Raw genomic sequence first — 7,639 nt, forward strand, 5'->3', positions numbered from 1 at the left:
TGTGCATGATGACATATGTCATGAACTATTGCAGGTAGGTGTTACTTACACGGACACTGTGCACCAATTTGTTGTTCCGTCAGAGATGCACATTTTTAATTAGATTACATGTTTAGATCACTCTGGATCATCTTCAGATGCAAGTAGATACGTCAGCGACACGTCTTATTTACTCAGAACTACGTATCAGAGTTCTCTGGTACCTGATTCTGTGTAGGTAAGACTTACATCTGAAGATGACCCAAAAAGATCAAAAAATGTAATCTAATTGAAACTGCATAAATGAGAGACAACAAACAAGAATACCTTGTATGTTAAATATCTATAAGTCTCCGAATCTCTCTAAATGATTATGTCGACAATAGTATACGAAGGCAGGTTGAAATAGGTCCGCTAGTTTAGGAGGAGGTATGGAAAGCACACACACACATCCATCCATTTTTATAAAATGTATGAATATGATAATTTGGCAACAGTTTGATAATTATAAATTATGGAAGAATACATGTGTTTGCTAAAGAATCGGTAGAAAGTTTGTTGGAGGAACCAGGAACAAGTCGCCTGAGAAATTTAGGAAAATCCACAGAAAACTTAAATCTGTAAACCTGGAGTAGTTTCTGGTAGCACCCTCTTACAGCTCGCACTAGGTTTCACTAAGAGCATAAACGGGAAATTTCCCCGGTATCTTACTGTTAGTACTGAACCAAAAATGAAGGAGTGTAGGCAGAAGTGTCTATTTACGCTGTAATACAGGATAACCACTTTCGATTGATATCCTTACGTCATTTTAGAGACTGACGCTTCAGGTCCAAACAATTATTAAGTGGTTCTCAGAAAATCGACTCACTCTAAATTATGAAAATAAACCTATTACATTCAGTTCTGTTCAACAAATAGTCATTCCAAATAAAATAGATTAAAATGTTTCAAGCTTTCGCGTTTACATGTTAATGAAAACGTGAACTGGAAGAAGCATTAACTGAGTTTCTCAAACAATGAAGTTCAGCTAATTTTGCTCTTTGTGTAATTACTAATCTTGAGAAAAACATAATTAACCTTCTGAGATATTCTGCACATTTCTACTCAATAATGTCTTATGAAATAATTTTCTGGGGTAGCTCATCGCTTTGAAAAAAAAGTATTGCTTGCCCAAAAACAAGCAGTAGAATTACGTGTGTTCACACACGGAGTTCATGTGGGTGCCTCTTCAAGGAGCTAGGTATTTGAATTGTGTCGTCAGAATATTACCATATGGAATTCGTCATAAGTAATCCTTCAAAATTTGAGAACAACAGTGAGGTCCATACCTACAACACTGGAGGGAGAAATGATGTTTAATACTCATTATTAAAGCTGTCGCTGGCTCAGAAAAAGAGTTCAATATGCAGAACCAATATGTTGCTCCAGAAGTGTTCCATGTCTGTTATGTTTGGTGGATTGTCTATTTTAATGTGTGTGTTATCTATTGTCTGGTAAAATTTCTTTTGATTTGTGTTGAGTGTTTGGTTTTGTTTCCTTACTACTACTACTACTACTACTCCTACTGTCAACGGCCTTGCGGCAGTGGTAACACTGGTTCCCGTCAGATCACTGCTCTCCGACACTATTCAACGTCGTTGCGTCATCCGCTGCAGTATCGAGGGCGCCGGAGATACAACCGGCGCTATTTCGCATCCGCGAAGCCACGTGATACCAACCGTTTCCTCGTATACCTACGCCGTTCGGCCTATACACGACTGCCGCAACAGCTCTCCGGCAGTGTGTGCTGCCGGTTCACCGCCGAGTAGACAGTGGGTCACCGAAAGAGTACTACCGGACGAAGGCAACCCCAGTGCTCCACCGATCGTGACCACAGCTGATTCCGACCTCGGAGAGTAACCGTTGGAGAGAGACTGTGTGTTTTCTCTTGCACCTTCGCAGGACTATAATCACTGAATGACACTATTCTTATCACATCAGAGTAATAACTTGTGTTCCTTTGTAGAGATTCAAATTTCTATTGTTAATGTCTTATTTTTACTCCGTTAGAGAATACGTTAGTTCAAGGCTGCCTGGGAACTGTCTACTTTTCGCGTGCACCATACCACAAGCGGCACATAACATTTCTCACGGAGTCCCCATATTTTTTGTCGTTGCCCTGCAGCTCGCGATGTGCAAGCGTGGGAAGTGGTCGTGGAAAGTGCTTCAGAGGCAGGCGTGACGGGTTACTGTTAGCGCCGTCAGACTTGTTACCGTTGAGAAGGTGAAATGATTGGCATCGTTCAAGGAAACGATAACGGCGACTGAGTAAGTCATCATAGGCAAACTACGGCAGTACGGACACAATGCTACGTACTACAACTGAACAGTACAAAGAAATACCAATTTGGCAATAATTTCACAGATTTGATCGCATCAACTGTACCTTAACGACATAAAACTAAATCTGAATGTAATTGGCCTGGTAAGGCGTTTCGTTTTATAAAGCGCGAGAATAAATGATTCAGCGTATCGGAACAAGACAACATAGTTTAAAAAGCCCAACCACATTAGATTTGAAGGAAAATAAATCATCGCATTTACAGCGACCGTTGATATACTTAACTAAATGGCTATTATACACATTTCACTGTGAAGGGAAGTCGTCGCAGCGACAGCGTGGCGAATATTATATACGTTATCCCAGGAGGAATGGTCAGCATTCAATGATAGGACAGGAACGATCATTCGAAGCAGAAAAGAACAGTAAATATAAGCTCTAAAATGCTCACTTTAAGACCTATGAACACTTGTTCAGTAGAAGAGGGGTGTTCACAGTAGGGAAGATGAACAGTTCTTGTCAAAGTTAAAAAAAAAAGAAAACAAACTGTATTACAGACATTACTGTCAAAATATCAATGTATATAACAGAATTGGGTTGCGTGAAGGCTACCGTTACCTTCCTTATACTAGCATTATCTGACAACGATGTTTTCCTGTTGCATATGAAATCTGTTTGAATGTATATTAATGTGATAAGAGCCATACTTGGGTCCCCGATTCTACTAAAATGTTACAAGTGTAGAAGTTTCTATGACTCTTCAGTGTATGTTGTACAACACTACCTGTAAGTCAACTAGTGGTCTGCAAAACCAGACATCATACGACTGGCATGTGTTCTGTAACTTTCACATCTGCAGCGGTAAAAAAGTACAACAGCGCAAAAACTCATTTAATTAAATAGTCAGTAGTATCGTGCAAAAATATGTAATTACAGACAATATGACAAATCTGTACTTTGCTGACGGCCGCGGTGACCGAGCGGCTCTAGGCGCTTCAGTCCGGAACCGCGCGACTGCTACGCTCGCAGGTTCGAATCCTGCCTCGGGCGTGGTTGTGTGTGATCTCCTTAAGTAAGTTAGGTTTAAGTAGTTCTAAGTTCTAGGGGACAGATGACCTCAGATGTTAAGTCCCATACTGTACGTTTTTCACAGGGAAATTGAACGTGCACCATTACTGAATGTGAGGCAGCGGATAACGAATTGTATCAGGAAATTTTTTTTTTCAATATTTCCAAGACGACTGCTTTTATTCATCTTCAAATTAAAATTAATAATGTGTTATTTTGGTGAAAAAGCGCCTCAACCAAATTGCATCTGTGGAAGATACCCTCGTCCTATTAACAGATGATGGTCACCTGATACACCCTCAAGGTGAGAGGCCCCTCCATGAACTCGCAGTGCGCATGGTTCAGATATGACTTTTTGTAATATCAACATTCGTATGACAAAGACAGAAGAAACCTAAGTTTTAGGGAGACGTCACTTTGTGGTTCGCCTAGACAGTGTTTGGCCCGTTAGAGAAACATTTACACAGAATTTATAAGATCGTGAAATCTAACCGAAAATTCAATAATCACATCGGCAAACAACATTTCATGTGTTAAATTCTTCGGTATTGTTGAGTTCTGCGATTTTAATGAGGCATCACAACTGAGAACATAATTATTGAGGGCATGTATACGACGTCCAACAACAGGAACAAAGCACCACAAACTCAAGAACTGTATCTCGTGATATTTTAACCGTCTTAGATTTTCTGAGACGTTTTAATGAAGAATCAGTTCAGAGGTCATCTATGCAACTGCTCCATTGCTCCGTAGTCCGTAGTTTTGCAACACCTGACAAATGTCTGTTGCAGTGCTGAAGGGAATTGACACCGTGAATCCTGCAGGAATCCCATAAATCCATAAGAGTACCAGGAGGTGGAGATATATTCTGAACAGCACGTTGGAAAGCATTCCAGACATGATCGATAATGCTCACGTCTTGGGAGTGTTTAAGCTCAGAAGAGTGTTCCTGGAGCCACTCTGTAGCAATTCTGGATATGTGGCGTTTCGCATTGTCCTGCTGGAATTGCGCAAGTCCATCGGAATGCACAATGGACATGAATGGATGTAGGTGATCTGAAAGGATTCTTACGTACCTGTATCGTATCTAGACGTATCAGGGGCCCGTATTCACACCCGTACACATCCATCCGCCCGATACAATACGAAAGGAGACTCGTCCGACTACGTGACATGTTTCCAGCCATCAACAATCAAATGTCGGTTTTGACAAGTCCAGGCAAAACTTTGTGTCGTGCACTCATCAAGGGTACATGAGTGGGTCTTCGGATCCGACAGCCCATATCGATGATGTTTAGTTGAATGGTTCGCAGGCTGACACTTGTTGATGGCCCAGTATTGAAATCTGTAGCAATTTGGGGAAGGGTTGCAATTCTGTCACGCTGAACGATTCTCTTCAGTCTTTATTGGTCCAGTTCTTGAAGGTTCTTTTTCCGGCCACAGGAATGTCGGAGATTTGGTGTTCTACCGGATTCCTGATATTCACGGTGCATTCATGAAGTGGTCGTACGGGAAAATTCCCAGTTCGTCACTACCTCAGAGATACTGTGTCCCAATGCTTGTGCGCCTTCTGTAACACCACGTCCAAACTCAAATATTGATAACCTGCCATTGTAGCCTTAGTAGCCGATCTTGTTTGTTCCGACTGCATTTGGTAGCAAAGCACGTAAGTATCATTTTATGTTACGTTTCAACACGAAAACCTGAACCGGTTCTGTGAGTTATTAGAACGAATTCCATTTGATGTAAGTGAGGATACGTTTGAATTGAATATCACACTCATATCTAGGTCATTACTGTTTTATTCTTTGCTATCATTATAGTTATTATGTGAACTGGGCTTACAAAATCGTACTGGCAACGACTTGATACGAATATAAAAACGTATATACAACGAAATTATGATTCTAAGACTTCAATCACTTAATTGTGATTATTATAGGGTATCTACATAGACGCAATGCTATTTTGACATGACAGCAAGTATGGATCTGAAATAAAATTGTAGCAATGAACTGGAGATTGAAGTGTATAAATAAGGAAATGATTCTGTTTTTTCGTCTACCATCACTATACAATAAAAAAGGAGCAGTTGTTGGAAGGGTCACTTCTATTTTCAAAAGGGTTCTCGGCAACCGATTTAGCTAGGTTTTGAAGAAACTGTAAGAAAAGTTACGTGAATTTTTTCCTGCATTCTTCTGATAGTCGCAAGTAGGATTATCCTTGATGCTTTTCCGGTTTAAGTGGGATGGAGCTGAACTACAGTTGTGCAGCCCGTTACAGCCAAGGTTGTAATTCAAGTGGAGTAGGCCGAGAGAAAGAATCGGCAGTACTTTAATCAAAGTAATTGTTTTCTTAGCGTGGCCAACACCCGCAGCTAGCACATAAATATTCGTTTAATACATAAAAACCGCCTTTTCTTGCTGCAGTGTATTTTATTTCTTCCAGACGCGCTAAGTGTTTCAGTTGAAGGCACCTTCATTGGAACGTAGAATTGTACAGTTTTGTTTATAGAATCAACAATTAAAAAATCTGACCTGCAAGAAAATTACCACATACAGGAAACGAAAGCAGAAAAGAAAACCTTGCCGAATCATTAAGCCTTTGTTTACACTAATAGATAAAATAATAAATTAACACTCCAACATACGATTATTGTCATAATAATAATACAGAACCCCTTTCCACTCACTTGAGCACGAAACCCTCCACAAAACATTTAAACCAAAACTCAAATCAGGTGAACAGCAAAACTTTCATCCACTCTCTGGCAACTATTAATTCATATTCAACTTTCTACAACTCACCCTGAATTACCTACTGGACTCCCACACACATTTACACTCTGTTTTTCTTACATGCAAAAAATGCTAAGCCATCCATATAGTCTCCCTCTCTCACTCTCTCTCTCTCTCTCTCTCTCTCTCTCTCTCTCTCTCTCTCTCACACACACACACACACACACACGAACACAAAAAGAATCCATACATATTCCCTCAATTACTCCCTAAAACAGGGTGAGACAAAGTTATTACACAGTTGTTACAACTTTAAATCAGTTTTCAGTAAGATATCTACAACCAGCGACAGAAGACGAATAGTTTTTCATGGCAATAAGGTCAAGCAATATGAAAATTGTTAAGAAAAATGTTCCTAACATGAAAACGTGCTCATGTTTCGTAAGTGAAGTTACGTGACCTCCAGCATGTGGTCAGATGAAAGGTAGATACCAACCAAAAAACACGAAGACCTGTAAATAATCACATATCTGCATAAAAGCAAGACGTGAACTGCTTTATAATCTACAAATGCCACGCATTAAAACAAAACTTCGTTATCTAGATTCAACTGAAGATGCTTTGATGCTTTCTCGAAGAAATGAAATACAATTCCGGAAGAAAAGGCGATTTTTGCTTACAAAACGAATAAACTATATCTGGTTTTCTGGACCGGAATTTTATCCGTACTCCTGTCGAGCCTGTGCTGGCCACTTTGCCATCTAGCTTTGTATTATAAACAATTTATAGTAATGATAAGGAGAGGGATGTCTGCTTGTTCTCAACAAAATGATCTTACATTGTTTTTTGCTGACAATAGAGAAAAATGTTCAGTCGGTTTCGTCATCGCATATATAGGAGAGATAAATCAAGTATTTCAGGAGAAATAATATTTTAGGAAGTGGTAGTGTATATATTCGAATGAAACATTCCTTGTACCAAGTGCCCAGTTTTTATTGGTTCCAGAGATGGTTAAAAGAATGTTTCCACTTCACGTGTTGGTACTCCAGTTGCCATAAGATAATTTACAGTTTTCATTCTTGTTTTGAAATTCAGGTTGTGAATTTGTGTTTGACTTTACACAACTGAAGTTTTGAACAGCGATTGTAACTGATTTATTAGTCAATCCTACTGCATCGCTCAAGCATCACACGTGTTTGCAGACGCAGAGTAAATCGGTTGGTACTTGTGTACAGGTTTTGTAATGGAAACGCTGCTACTGTTTATAGGTAATAAGGTATACAATTCCCAAACTGCAGAGTCAAGAGTGTTTACTCGTGTGTTCACTAAACTGCTTGGGTGCCGTGCTGCGTCTAGCAGTAGTATTTACTCGAACTTACTTACGAACAGCTCGTGGTCACAAAAAACCGCTATTCAGTTGGTAGAGCGTGGTATTCCAACAAGCACAAGCAGACTTTCTACACACCTCAGTGATCCACATAAAAGAATGTAGTGGGTGTTACCGATGCTACTCGGCCTCTACCCTTACCATTTA

Source organism: Schistocerca gregaria, chromosome 8 (genome assembly GCF_023897955.1).
Source record: "Schistocerca gregaria isolate iqSchGreg1 chromosome 8, iqSchGreg1.2, whole genome shotgun sequence".
NCBI classification, from domain to species: domain Eukaryota; kingdom Metazoa; phylum Arthropoda; class Insecta; order Orthoptera; family Acrididae; genus Schistocerca; species Schistocerca gregaria.